The sequence below is a fragment of the Saimiri boliviensis genome, chromosome 21 (genome assembly GCF_048565385.1).
Source record: "Saimiri boliviensis isolate mSaiBol1 chromosome 21, mSaiBol1.pri, whole genome shotgun sequence".
Lineage (NCBI taxonomy): Eukaryota > Metazoa > Chordata > Mammalia > Primates > Cebidae > Saimiri > Saimiri boliviensis.
In genome coordinates, this window is record NC_133469.1 from 16,406,269 (window position 1) to 16,421,322 (window position 15,054).

General features: G+C 41.1%; 1 long non-coding RNA gene across 2 annotated transcripts in view; it reads left to right on the forward strand.

Annotated features, from left to right (window-relative positions):
* Window positions 1-10,063, forward strand: part of LOC141582623 (uncharacterized) — a 188,887-nt gene extending 178,824 nt beyond the window's left edge. Inside the window, exons 8-9 of one of the 2 annotated variants that reach the window (XR_012515504.1) lie at window positions 5,386-5,494; window positions 9,773-10,063. This is a non-coding gene — a long non-coding RNA (uncharacterized LOC141582623). The remainder of the gene's footprint in view (window positions 1-5,385; window positions 5,495-9,772) is intronic. The other variant, XR_012515505.1, reaches the window with a different exon arrangement.
* Window positions 10,064-15,054: the final 4,991 nt, after the last annotated feature.

Consider the following 15,054-nt stretch of genomic DNA (forward strand, 5'->3'; position numbering starts at 1 on the left):
AGCCTCCTGAGTAGCTGGGATTACAGGCACGCACCACCATGCCCAGCTAATTTTTTGTATTTTTAGTAGAGACGGGGTTTCACCATGTTGACCAGGATGGTCTCGATCTCTTGGCCTTGTGATCCACCCGCCTCAGCCTCCCCAAGTGCTGGGATTACAGGCGTGAGCCACCGCGCCCGGCTATCCCAGTTTTTTTCAACAGCCTGGAGTAGTGAAATGAAACTGGATATCTATTCCTGTGAGAGTTAATACTGCACCAACAGTCCTCACCAGGCTGTGTGTGAGATCTACTTATAAGGCCAGTTTACCATATTACCGTAATCTTTTAATTGACACGCATGCCTGTCCTGTCTCTTTCCTACCACACATAGACCCTTTCTGTGAATATTGAATGTATCTTGCTCCGTTATGCTTTTGAAGCCACTAGGTTTTATCTTCTTACCAGAAGGAATAGGGAGACAGAGAATCTGCTACCTATCTACCTACTTACCTAGCCATGTACCTGTATCTGTTTGTCTATCTATCTGTCTGTCTACCAGTGGCGCTTGTTTCTAGGAACAGCCGTAACTATGATGCGAGTACTCAGTGGCTCTCCCAATTCCTGGGATGTGCCAGGAATCATATTCCATAAAACGTTGTGCCTGGCACATAGTGAATGTGTGGTAAGCGCATATTGTTTTCACTCTCCATGTGTGAATGTTGTAATGTCCAGCAGATGATAATTTGATTCAATCTTTAATTGGAGTTTTGCAGTTTTGTCTTTTAGCCAACCTCAACTTCTGATGTCTTTCTGTGCTTTAGTCTGTGTCTTTCCAAATTGATTCCCTAACTCCAGGCCTGTTCTGATTTCTGATATCCAGAATTTTCCTTTTTTTTCCCCTGCATCTGTGGCACGTATTAACAATAGCATCCACCTGGGGTGCATATTGGACCATGCTTGGAAGTAGTGGTGGTGATACTCACAGTAGGAAGTCGAAAGCAGCTTCTATCCCATCACTCCAGTTTCTTCTTCAACAGCCCAGAACACTCAGCTCTTGGTTCATTCAGGCTGTAAGTATTTTTTGTCTAATTCCCTGCTGGACCCATTTTGTCTTTTCTTTGTCAGAAGGTTTACGGGCTTCAAAGAGCAGAGATGATGTGTGTTTTAGGTTTCAGTGGCACCTGCTGCCGGGACCAGCCTTAACGATGGTGTGAGTACTCCGCGCCTCTCCCAAATCCTGGGATATGCCAGGTGCTGATCTCCACACTATTAAAGAAATAAAGGAGGGTACCCACCTCTATCTGCTGCAGCGCAAAGGACTTCACGAGACTCACAAGTTCTTGCATGCTCTGGCCCCTGCCTGCCTTTCCGTCTTCCTCTCAACACACCTCATTCTGCTCCCTCTACCCCTAGTTCCTTGCCCATTGCACTGGACTCCAGCAACAAGGACATTTTTGCAGGTCCCAGGACAAGCCTAACTGTCTCTTGCCTTAGGAGCTTCCCTTTGCCTAGAATGCTCTCCTCTCTTCTAGCATACCTTCTCATCCCTTTCTCAGTCTTCTGAAAACTCCTACTTACTATTCAAGTCTCAGTTTAGATGTTGCTTTTCCCAGAAATCTTTCCCTATACCTCAAAGCCTTAAACCCCTGCCAAGGAGTCATGCTTTTTGCAAAGCACCTTTCACAGCATCCCATGGTATTTAATGATCTTTTCACATGTTGATCTCTATAATTTACATGAAATTAGGAACCATGTTAGCCATTATACCGCCATGGCACATATTAGGAGCACAAGAAAAATTCATGCAATAATTGACTGTGAATTTTAAAAAGCTGCAACTAAAACCTGAACGAGACTCATGCTAGGCACCTCCCCCAATTTAGATCCAACTCAGGAGACTGGTACCAACCTAGTGCCCAGGAGAAGACTTTAAAAATCCATGCAGAGGACACTTTTCAGCTTCAGTGAGGCTGTACATGCAAAGAGAGGTTTCTCTTAAGGGACCACTTACCCATCCAAGAAAGGGGTCCGAAGCCAGGGAAGAAGCAAGTGCCATAAGGGTGGCCGCTGCCTGGATTTAGCACTGTAACGAGAGGAGAGGGAGAGAAACAGACCTCATCCCTACAAGGGTATTAGGCTTCGAGACAGCATATTTTAGGGAATTAAGAAATCGAATCAGCTTGGTGCACTAAGAGGGAATCTGCAAACTCCTGGGTGTGGAAGAAAGCTGAAGTATCCTCGGGGAGATCCTAATTAAAGCGCAGCCGATTACAATTCCTCTGAAAAAGGAAAATGAAAGGACTGAGAAACATCTGCTGTGGTTTCATGAAGGACTGCTCAAGGATGCAGAGTGTGAGAAAAAGAAATTCTTGACAGCGCGGATGAGGCACAGAGCATGTTTGTTCTCCATGGGGCGAAGCTGGTGGGATGGGTCCTGACCACACAGAGGCGGAGGTTTAGGATTGTTTTAGACCATAGGGCAAAATAGAAGAGGCCAAGGATTGGTGGACATGAAAGGGAAAGGGGGCACATCCTCCTTCTCCCTGTGCAGACAAGAATGACCCAGTGACCCTGCTGAGCTCTTTCCAGGTTGCCTAGCAACCTGTGAGCTGGGCCTGAGGGCCCCTCATCCGATAGGTGAGGCTATGCATGAGCTCTACTTTCCAAAGTCTCCAGGTGCTGGAGCTCCCCAAATGATCATCCCTGGTGATCCTCCGAGCTCCTCAAAATACCTAGGCTTTTTCTTCTTGGTTCCAGAGTCCAGGATGTATATTTCTTTCTGCAAGGTCACTTTCATGCTCATCCCATATAAAGGCAGAATAGGCCAGGCACTATGGCTTATGCCTGTAATTCCAGCAGTTTCAGAGGTCAAGAGAGGCAGATCATTTGAGGCCAGAAATTTGAGACCAATCTGGCCAACGTGGTGAAACCCTGTCTCTACTAAAAATGCAAATATTAGCTGTGCCTGGTGGCACATGCCTGTAGTCTCAGTTACTTGAGGGGGCTGAGGCATGAGAATCACTTGAACCTGGGAGGTAGAGGTTGCAATGAGCTGAGATAATGCCACTGCACTCCAGCCTGGGTGACAGAGCAAGACTCTGTTTAAAAGACGATTGCCCCAGGCCTTATTCCCAAAAAATTCCCAAAGAGAAGAAGTTCAGATCTGACTAGAGTAAGTGCTCACATATCTTACATGTAATCCTGGAATGGCTGAGCTGGAAGAGAGCTCAGAGGTTATACAGCCCAATCTCCTGCAAATACAGGAACAGAAAAACATAAAAGCCCAGGTAAGATTTAAACACAATTGTAGGCAACAGTCATATTAGAAATTTCAAAGGGTGGTACAAGGAAATACACACTATTGGTATGCGGAGAACAAAGTGCTGACCGTGGCCTGAGGGTAGTCCACAAAGCCTTTGGGAGGCAGCAGGGATTAGGGTAGGTTCTGAAGGCCAAACTAGAAAGGTGAACAGCAACCCTGTCTTTACTTAAAAAAAAAAAAAGGGGGGGCAGGGGGGCGGGGAGGTGGGAAGAGGTAGCATGGGGAGAAATGACAGATACAGGTGAGGGGACGGAACGCAGCAAAGCACACTGCCATGTGTGTACCTATGCAACAATCTTGCATGTTCATCACATGTACCCCAAAACCTAAAATGCAATAAAAAAAAAAAAGAAAGAAAAAAAAAATTAGCCAGGCATGGTGGGACATGCCTGTAATCCCAGCTACTTGGGAGGCTGAGGCAGGATAATCACCTGGACTCAGGAGGTGGAGGTTGCACTGAGCTGAGATCACACCACTGCACTCCAGTCTGGTCAACAAGAGCAAAACTATCTCAAAGAAAAAAAAAAAAAGAGAGAGAGAAAGAAAAAAATTAGACCCTCCTCTCCCCCCAAGCATCCATTTCCACAACAAATATTTGTAAATTTCCTATTCTATGCCAAGCCTTAGCTACTACTAAAGTCGCAAAGATGATTCATTCATGTTTCAAATATGGGGAAATTCATGGTCTAATTGTGGAGGCAGTTGTATATTGATAATATCTGTATGGTGTGATAATAACTAATAAAAGTGGGGAATACATGGTAAAAGAGCATAGAGAAAAGGCAGCTACGTTAGAATTGGACGAACACAGGACTTAGGTAAGTCCTGTGGGCTGAATCCGGTCTGCAGCCTGTTTCTATGAATAAAGTTTTATTGGAACACAGCCATGCTTATTTATTTACATATTGTCTGTGCCTGCTTTGGCACTGTAACGGCAGAACTGAATAGCTGCAACAGAGACTATATTACCTGCAAAGGCTAAAATATTTACTCTCTGTTCTTTGACAGAAAAGGCTTGCTGACTCTGGATCTATCTCAGTAGGTATGGCTGAATTTGAGGAACTGTAAATCCAAATTTGGGGCAATTGTTCAGAAATTGTTAGTGTATTTGGATACTGACATTTCTCTTAGATTTTTTTCATTGTCCACCTTCATTTTTTGTTTTAAAATATATTTTACTTTCCTTATATTGTGTATGTTTTATAATATTTTTATTATATAAAATTGTATTTATCCAGAACCTTCTATATGCAAACTTTATACTAGACCTTGCTTGTAAAGACATTATAGTCTAGTAGTGGAAAATTGAAGTATTAGTTATTAAACAAAACACTAGGCAGAAGTGTGAAAAAGGAACAAGGTTAAGATCAACTATATACTAGTCTTTGTATATTCATTCAAATTCCACAATAGCCTTATGAGCTACATATGTTGAGACCATTTCAGAAATGTGAAAATTAAGGCTCAGAGAAATAAACTCACCCAACCCAAGCCTAGTTAATAGGTGGTATAACTGAAATTTAGTTAGAAATTCACCAGTTGGTCTATCTGTTTATTCTATTACTATTTGTTTCATTGACAAAATTTGTATTTGGTTCTTCCTCAAATCTGCTGGTATTTTTTTTTTCACACTGCTATTAAATTACTGACTCTTTCTTCCTTCATCTCTTTGAATATTTTAAACATACTTAAGTTGAAAGGACCATCCCAGTCTATCCTTGGGCTCCAAACATGTCAGATTGCTAAGTAAAATGTAGCATACTGATGGCTAGAAAGACAGAGAAATTTCCCTGACACTGAGTTACCATGTCTACAAAATAGTGCTGTTAATTTTTATTATTATTATTCATGGTTCTCAGGGTGAGACTAACATTTGCTATGTCTGACAGCATTCATTGACATTTGTTCATTTTGAAATTTGTAATATTTTACTACAAGCTCATCCGTAGTGGCAGTTATTTTCCTTTGTAAATTTTATACGTCCTGATTTATGGAGACATCTTATTGAGTAGTTAAGCATTTGCCTATATGGAGGACTTTTTGAATTTACCTATCTGGACCAACTTCTTCACATATTTTCTAGTTTGGAGTTCCTAAACAACACGAGCAGTGTTAATTTGTATTCTATGCTTTCATGGCACAGGACTGGAGCACTAATTACTCAGTGATGACTTTCTCTTTCTCTAGCTCAGGTGATCAACATATTTCCTTGTTCTGTCTCCAAGTAGTAGAAGAAAGTAAAGGTGATTTGTTTTTGTTTGTTTGAAATTTCTGTGTGTCTATATAATTTATTTTCTTTTGTGCCATCTGTGAATTGAGATTTTTCATATTCTATTTTTCTTGTGACCAATATTAAAGGTATAGCTTTCTCTTCTTACAGTAGTTCCCTGGAAGTTTTAAGGTGTATGTTTAACTTTGAACAAACCTAAAGTTTATTTTCTTGCACAATTAAAGAACTATAGAATGCTTCCTGCTGCTTGCCCTCAACTAGTAAAAATGATGTTTGTTTTAGTTGTTTAATATCACAAATAAGGCATGATTTTATTCTTTTTTACATTATAAGATTTTATATTTATTCGTATTTGCCTGTTTTCCTTGCTGTCCTTGCTTTAATCTCCTGCCTTTTTGAAGCTTGTTTTTCTTCTTTTTAAAGTACATACTTAGAAGGTTTCTTGGCACTAAACATTATTATTTTTTATTTTCCTTTAAAAATAGATTTTACCCTTGTTCTTGAAAGATGGCTTCTTTGAATATGTATATATATTATATATATAACATATATAATATATAGAGAATATATTATATATATAGCATATATAATATATAGAGAATATATTATATATTGCATATATAATATATAGAGAATATATTATATATTGCATATATTATATAGAGAATATATTATATATTGCATATATAATATATAGAGAATATATTATATATTGCATATATAATATATAGAGAATATATTATATATTGCATATATAATATATAGAGAATATATTATATATATAGCATATATAATATATAGAGAATATTTATATATAGAATATGTATGTATATATTCTAGATTGACAATTATTTTCTTTTAGTACTTACTACTTCATTGTTATCTTATTTCCATTTTTGGGGATGAGAAGTCAGCTGTCAGTCTATAGGCCTTGTGACAGTAATATGGATTTTTGTTTTCTGGGATTTATTATATTTCTATAACTACCAAGTAATACCTTTCAGTGATTTTGAAAATTTTTCAGATAATGACCTTTGAAAATATGACCTCTTTTTCCCTCATCTTTCCGTTATCTCCTTTTGGACACCAATTAATGATTGTTACACCATCTTGCTCGGCACTTTAAGACTCCCGACTTCTTTTTCACATTTGTTGTTTTCTGTCTTCCTTGACTACTATCTTGGTGATTAATTAAACCTATCTTCCGGTTCACCAAGATTCTCATCATTTCTGTATAACATGCGGTCTAATTTGTTCATAGTTTCTAATTCTCTTTTATTCAGTCATTATTTCTAAAATTTCCATTGGATTTTTTTTTTTTCCATTTTTGTTCTGACTAATTTTGATAGTTTCTTTTGGGGGGAAAGAGGATATCTTTTTTCATACTTTCAATACTTATTTTTTAAAATACGTCATCTATCCTAATTTTTTTTCTTGCCTATGTTACTTCTAACACTGATCATCTTTATGAGTCAGTTCGGCAATCTGAGTTTTGTTGTTAATTCTTGTTTTTAATCTTAATCATGGTGACATGCTTCTATACATTATGTAATTTGTTACTGTGAGTGCATATTTCTTGGAATGTTATTCCTCACAGACCTGAGTTAAAGCACATTCCTCAAAAGAGGATTTTACTTACATTTTGCACTACTAAAACACTGGACTACTTTCAACTACATTTTTGGTTTGGAATATGTTTTGGATTATAATCACATGTGAATTCTGGACCCAAATTGATGTGCAGATGGGCTTGTGGGTAGAAATTCTTTGGGAGGCTTTCAATCTACTTTATCCAGAAAAAAGCAAACATTCCAACTTTGCTTTCTGAAAAGCAGACTTATGGTTTTATTTTTCCTGAATCACTTATGACAATCTTGTTTTAACTTACTGGTTCCTGATTCAACTTCCCCTCTGAGCATGTCCTAGGTTTTGTCTACCGTTATTTTGGGTGCATGGTTTGTTAAATTCCAAGATGTAGGTCACCAGAAATTGGTAGGCAGTCTTAGAAAAAAAAATAAGAGTTTTCCTTCTGAACTATATTTTCCATCCTTTCAAACCACTGGAGATTTCCTTAGCTTTTATATTTTAGTCAGAATTTTAATGAATTCTGTGCCAGAAATATTTCTTTGGTCATCTATTTCACCTGCAAATAGAAGTCATGGGTTGTTTTTCTAACCCCTGCATCAGAGACAGAATAGGAAGTCAGGCTATGTGCTTTCTGGAGAGAGAGCAGTTCCAGGGTTCTGCCTTAAGCAGACCTGAGGTCTCAGTTCCTGTTCATAGGTGGGTATCAAAACCGCAGTCCCAGCCCCTAATGCCCAATTTTCGTTCTAATACAAATTTGGATATTCATATCAATCCACAGTCACCTCCTTGTCTTTATAAATTCACTCTTTGTGGCACCTTGGAATTATCTTTTATTGCAATAGAATACAACTCCATTTTTATTTTTGTTGTCATTACCTTTAACATTCCTATCTGAGTAGCAGTGAGGCATCATCATTATGAAGACAGTTTCTCAAGTTGGACTTCCAGGCTCTCCTGGCTCCACAACTCTCTAGCTGTAACATCCTGGACAAGTAATTTAACCTCTGTGTGCCTTCTATCTCCTCATTGATCAGACGGGCATAATAACCATGCCTGCTTCTTAGAGTTTCTGTGAGGATTCAATGAGTCAATTCACATAAAGCACTTAGAATAGTCCATGGCATATGACCTGTGGGATCGGAGCCTTAATTAGTATCAAAGGGGTGTATTTAGACCAAGAGACTTTCTGCTTCAGCTTAGACTTTTCCAGGAGGACCTCACTTGCTCTGTGTCCAGGTTCCTTCTGTTACGCCATGGGGTCTACCCACAGATAAGAGATGGCTTAAGTCAGGTTCTGTGAGCTTTGGTGGGGTAAGACAGAGATCTGCTTCCTAAATTTGAGACATAAGGTAGAGGCTTGATTGTTGAATGATAAGGCAAAATTCTACTTCATACAATGAGCCAAGTGTGATGCCTAGGGCTAAAAATTTAAGGAAGCACGGTTTCTCAGGGTTGTGCCCATGCGTCCCTGCACTGATAGAACCTAGAGGGCTAGTACCTTCTTAAATTGTGCTTGCCAGGCTCCTCACCGGCTTTAGCCTCACCTGGCCCTGATCATTACCATTGTATAGTGAGAGAATCAGAGAGGTCATATCTTATCCAAGATTATATTTCTGAAAACCAACAGAGCCGTGACTGAAACCCAATTTGCCTGGCTCCACAGAACTTGCCCTTAAACATTGGGTGCAACTGCTTTGAGTCTGATTGAGGCAGGTACCATGAAAACAGAGTTAGAGTATCACATTCACATGGAATTTATTCAAAGAGCTGAGACCAACTGGTGGATAACACATCTTCAAAAAATAAGACTTCACCCCCTTGAGTGTTCATCTGTTAAGGGCCACATGTCAACCACAGCTGGTAGAAGGCCTTACCTCCCAGGTTCCCTGTCAGTCCTACCCATGGCTCATCCCTTTTTGTTCCATCCCTCTTTGGTGGCATTTACTGTCATCCCCGCCCCCCCCCCCCCACCTCACCCTCCTAGTGGAACACACCTGCAAGTCCAGGGGAATAAAAGCTGAAGTCAGGGTCTGAGTAGACTTGGAGGGTAGTAACATTTGGTCTTCAAGTTTGTGACAGAATGGATCTATCAGTAGAAGTCAATTGACCATAAATTAGATTAGAGGGAGACCAGAGCCCCAATAGCTCAGTGCTTATGTCCTTGGTGGGGACTAGAACGGTGCCTCATCTCTACTTAATGTTTGATTGGCAAGTATTCATTTATTAAACACAATTTGAACCTTTTCCTCTTTTCTAGGAGACAGATGAATTTTTATCTGCACTCAGTATGTTTAAGATTTATGAGAACACAGGCACCACTAGATAAACTGTCTTGTGAAATTCACCTGAATGCGGTAAAGAACTCTGCCACTCAATGGTAAGGCTCAAAAAAACAGTACCACACAATGGAGGCCTCAGAAGCAAACATTTTTCTGTGACTTTCTCCTACTCTCCTGCCTCTGACCCCTCATTCTTCCCTGAGTCTACCCATAGAAACTAGAATCTCTCTTCCCCAAGGCAGGACATAGAAACCAGAATTCTTTTTCCTCAAAGCCAACCATAAAGGCTAAAAATAGTATTATAACTTCCCTCTACCTTTCTGTGTAAAAACGGGCCATGAAGAAATTATCTAACCTATATTGTTTGATTATAGGTCATAAGACTCTAATTCCAGAGGGCCCTACCCCATACCAAGAAGGAGGAAGTACTGAACAGAAAGTCTAAGAAGAATCTAGACAGACAGCCCTCGCTGGATGTCTCCACTTCATCTATTAGCATTCAGTCATATGCCTTTTGTCCAGTCATATTTCTACATGGCTGTCCATACTTTGTCGAACCTTAGCACGAAATGGAAAGTTTCCCCTATGTCTTTGGGTCTTCATTCTGAAGAATCCCATGTTACGTAAAACTATGATCAAATAAATACGCATGCCTTTTCTCCTATCCGTCTGCCTTTTGTCAGTGATGTTCAGTGAACCTTCAGAGAGTGAAGGGGAAGTTTTCCCTTGGCCCCTCCATCAGTTTCCTCAACACCTACCATGCAGAAAAGCTAAACTAAGACGTGTCAAACAACAAGGTATCCATTTGGTAGAGGAGCTCTTACTGAGTGACACTAGGGAGGTGTTGGGTAAGATCTATTTTAGACTTTCAGTTAATTATCTGAAAGCAGGATTCAGAAGTGTGAAGGGAGACTTGCAGGTGTGTTCCAGCACGGGGGGCACTGCAAATGCTGCCCAGGAAGAACGGAACAACGCGGGATGGAGCATGGCTGGGGCTGACAGGGAACCAGGGAGGTAAGGCAGCTGCCTTCTGCAAGCTGTGGTTGACATATGGCCCGTGGTGGATGAGAACTCATTGGGGTGTGGTCCTGTTTTCTGAAGATGTGTTGTCCACCAGTTGGTCCCAGCTCTTTGAACAGATTCCATGTGATATTCTGACCCTGTTTCCATGGTACCGGCCTCACTTATACTCAAAACAGCATCACCTAGTGTTCAAGGGCGTGCTCTCTGGAGTCAGGTAAACTGGCTTTCAATCACAGCTGTGTCGGTTTTCAGAAATGTAATTTTGGAAAAGCTGCTGTCTCTCTGATCCTCTTACTACACAGGGTGATGATCAGGGCCCTATGAGGCTGGGGCCAGTGAGGAGCCTAGCCAGCAAAATTTAAGGAGGCACGGCTGGGCGCAATGGCTCACATCTGTAATCACAGCAATTTGGGGGGCCAAGGCGGGTGGATCACCTGAGGTCAGGAGTTCAAGACCAGCCTGACCAACATGGTGAAAACCCTTTCTCTACTAAAAATACAAAATTCACCAGGCATGGTGGTGTGCACCCGTAGTCCCAGCTACCTGGGAGGCTGAGGCAGGAGAATCACTGGAACCCAGGAGGCAGAGGGTGCAGTGAGCTGAGATTGTGCCACTGCACTCCAGTCTTGGCAACAGGGCAAGACTCTGTCTCAAAAACAAAACAAAAGGCAAAAAAAAAAAAGGCGCTAACTCTCTAGGTTATATTAGTGCAGGGTCACCATGAGCACAACCCTGAGAAAGTGGTTTCTTAAATGTTTAGCCTTGGGCATCACACCTGCTTCATTCTAGTGGAGGAGCGACTGGTGATGATTATGTCTACCTCATAGAGTTGAGATAAGATGCGAATGAAATGAAACCTTACAGGGAAAATTAATGACAGAGTGCCTGATACATGGGAACTGTGAGTGTTCAGGTACCCTCCTTCTTTCTTACTATACTTACCATTCCCAGCATATGCTACTCTCATCACTCAATGGGGAGGTGACCTGAGGAATCTGCTAGAAAGTTCAAGCCTTTTAAAGGGCAAGAAAGCACCCGTTAGAAAGAAGAGACCCCTGTCCTTTTAGGAGCAAAAAATGAAAGTGGGCTCAAAGGATGAGCCCTCTAGGTAGTGGACATTAGTAAAGAGTAATATACATTGTTGTATATAGAAAGAAGATGTTTTATTACTTTTTTTTTTTTGAGATAGAGTTTCACTCTTATTGCTCAGGCTGAAGTGCAATGGCACAATCTCGGCTCACTGCAACGTCCACCTTTCAGGTTCAAGCAATTCTCCTGCCTCAGCCTCCTGAGTAGCTGAGATTACAGGCACCTGCCACCACACCCAGCTAATTTTTGATTTTTTAGTAGAAATGGGGTTTCACCATGTTGGCCAGGCTGGTCTCAAACTCCTGACCTCAGGTGATCCACCTGCCTTGGCCTCCCAAAGTGCCAGGATTACAGGCATGAGCCCCTGCGCCTGGCCACATATTTTTAAATGGTAGTAACTCACTACTGTAAGCATTGAGGGCTCTTGCTCAGTTTTCATTCCTCTCACTCTCCTTTTTTCTGGGAGGGACTACCTTTCACGACAGAAACTTAACATTACTGCCTGCTTTCTCAGACTGCCCTTGCAGATATAGCAAGAACATATAAACATGCACAGGCCACGCCCGTAGGACTAGAGAAGACGTTTCAGGATGTTTCTGGGAAGAATTTTCTTGTCTAATGAAGAGAGAAACACTTAGGATGCTTCCATGTCACACAGGTGGTACATGGTCCTGACCTAGATTTGTTAAACTCCTGTCTGTAGCTATCAGATAGTTACTGATAGGGTTTGGCTGTGTCCTCATCCAAATCTCATCTTGAATTATACTCCCATAATTCCCACCTGTTGTGGGAGGGATGGGGTGGGAGATAATTGAATCAGGGGGCAGGTCTTCCCCGAGCTGTTCTCGTGGTAGTGAATTAAGCCTCTCGAGATCTGATGGCCTTATGAGGCGGCATTTTCCTGCGTAAGCTGTTTTTGCTGGCTGCCGTCGACATAGGACGTGGCTTACTCCTTGTCTCCTGTAATGCTTATGAGGCTTCCCCAAGCTTGTGAAACTGTAAGTCCAATTAAGCCTTTTTCTTTTGTAAATTGCCCAGTCTCGGGTATGTCTTTATCAGCAGCCTGAAAAAAGACTAATATAGTTACTTTGTGAATGCTTGAAGTACTGGAATTTGAGATGAATGCTAATTTAGAAGTTAAGTCAGGCATGGTGGCTCATGTCTATAATCCCAACATTTTGGGAGGCCGATGTGGGGGGATTGCTTGTGCTCAGGGATTAGAAACCAGCCCGGGCAACGTGGCCAAACCCATCTCTACCAAAAATACAAAAAAAAAATAGTCCAGTGTGCACCTGTAGTCCCAGCTACTCAGGAGGATGAGGTAGGAGGAGTATCACCTGAGCTCGGGAGGTCGAGGTTGCAATGAGTTAAGATTGTGCCTCCGCACTTCAGCCTGGGTGACAGAGCAAGACCCTGTCTCCAAAAAATAAATAAAAGTCCTTAGGAAGCAAAATTTCGATTCAACTTTATTTCTTAAATTTGTTTTATTTCCCACTACAGTTTCTGAATTCTTGTTGAAATATAACTTTGTCCTATCAGATCTGGTTAAGATAGAAAGGAGTTTTAACAGCTTTTAAGAAGCATGGTAGTACCTACAGGAGACCAATCAGGCCTGGAACCATGAGGAAGAACAGAGGGAAAAATCAGGAAGCAAAAGGTTGAGCCCATTGTGGGCCCACCCAAGTCTTCTGTCTTATTCACTGTGATTGTGAGGTTGGTATCATTGATCGGGAGGCTAGCAGCTGGGCTGTCAGCAAGCTTCAGAGGGCAGCTCTTGGTACCAGTCTAGAGCAAGCACTGGGGGTTTGTCTGCGGAAGCAATTGCTGAAAGCAGTTATGGGTGGGACACCTGCAAATGAATAGTACAGTGCCTTTATCTGGGGTGTGAGGGAGGCAGTGAGAGAATAATAAGCAAAGCTTGAGCTGGGTGAGGTCAATTATAGAAGGTAATATGGAAGACGTAGCTTGGAGATGGGAACTCAGAAATATCACACAATGTTTTTCATCTAGGAAGTGATATTGGAGATTTTCACATTTGGTGCATTTCGATCCAATCATACTTTAAAGGGAGACAAACCTTTTCTGTAAAGGACTTGCTACTTAAAGTAGCAAGTATTTTTGTTTTTGTGGGCCATAAGTCTGTCACAACTACTTGGCTTTGCCACTTTAGTGCAAAAACAGCCATAGACAATGCATAAATGAATGGGCATGGCTGTGTACCAATAAAGCTTTATTAACAAAAATAAATGGTGGGCCAGCTTGGTCTGTGAGATGTAGTTTGCCAACCCATAACATAGGATACTGAAAAGGCAGATACAGTATCTCCTTTATGCCAGGCACTGCGCAAACCCTGGAAATACAAGGAAGAAAAATGTCATGGGCTGAACTTTTTTTTCTTTTTCTTTTCTTTTTTTTTTTTGATTTTATAGTTTCTTCCCTCTTGCTACCCCCACTTTCTTTTATTTATTTATTTACTGTATTTTAGGTTTTGGGGTACATGTGAAGAACATGCAAGATTGTTGCATAGGTACACACATGGCAGTGTGGTTTGCTGCCTTCCTTCCCCTCACCTGTATCTGTCATTTCTCCCCATGCTATCTCTTTCCACTTCCCCACTCCCCTGACCCTCCCCCATTTCCCCCCAACGGACCCCAGTGTGTAGTGCTCCCCTCCCTGTGTCCATGTGTTCTCATTGTTCAACACCCGCCTATGAGTGAGAACATGCGGTGTTTGATTTTCTGCTCTTGTGTCAGTTTGCTGAGAATGATGGTTTCCAGGTTCATCCATGTCCCTACAAAGGACATGAACTTATCGTTTTTGATGGCTGCATAATATTCCACGGTGTATATGTACCACATTTCCCCTATCCAGTCTATCATCGATGGGCAATTGGGTTGGTTCCAGGTCTTTACTATTGTAAACAGTGCTGCAATGAACATTCGTGTGCATGTGTCCTTATAGTAGAATGATTTATAATCCTTTGGATATATACCCAGTAATGGGATTGCTGGGTCAAATGCAATTTCTATTTTTAGGTCATTGAGGAATCGCCACACTGTCTTCCACAATGGTTGAATTAATTTACACTTCCACCAACAGTGTAAAAGTGTTCCTATTTCTCCACTTTCTTTTTTATGTCAATCACTATCACATCAATCCTTTGCATTGAAGCATCTTCTAGGGTCGACTCTATCCTAGGAGCTTTATATGTGTTATTTTTAAACTTCAGTCTCATGACATAGGTATTATTATCTCCATTTTACTGACTAAAGAAATCAGAGCTCCAGCTTGTCCAAAACTCTAGAGCTCATAGATGATAAAGCTGGAATGTAAATATCAGTCTTATTTCAAACCATTTGGTTATTCTAAGAGACGTTACAGATTCGGAAGGGGGAATCTGGACATAGGCTTCCTGGAAGTGAATTCTGACCGTGTGACTTTGAGCGAGTGATCTAACCTCTCTGTAACTCGTTTTCCTCATCTCTAAAATGGAGACAATAGAAGGAATTCTTGGGGTATGCGATGATAAGTTAACATAAATGCG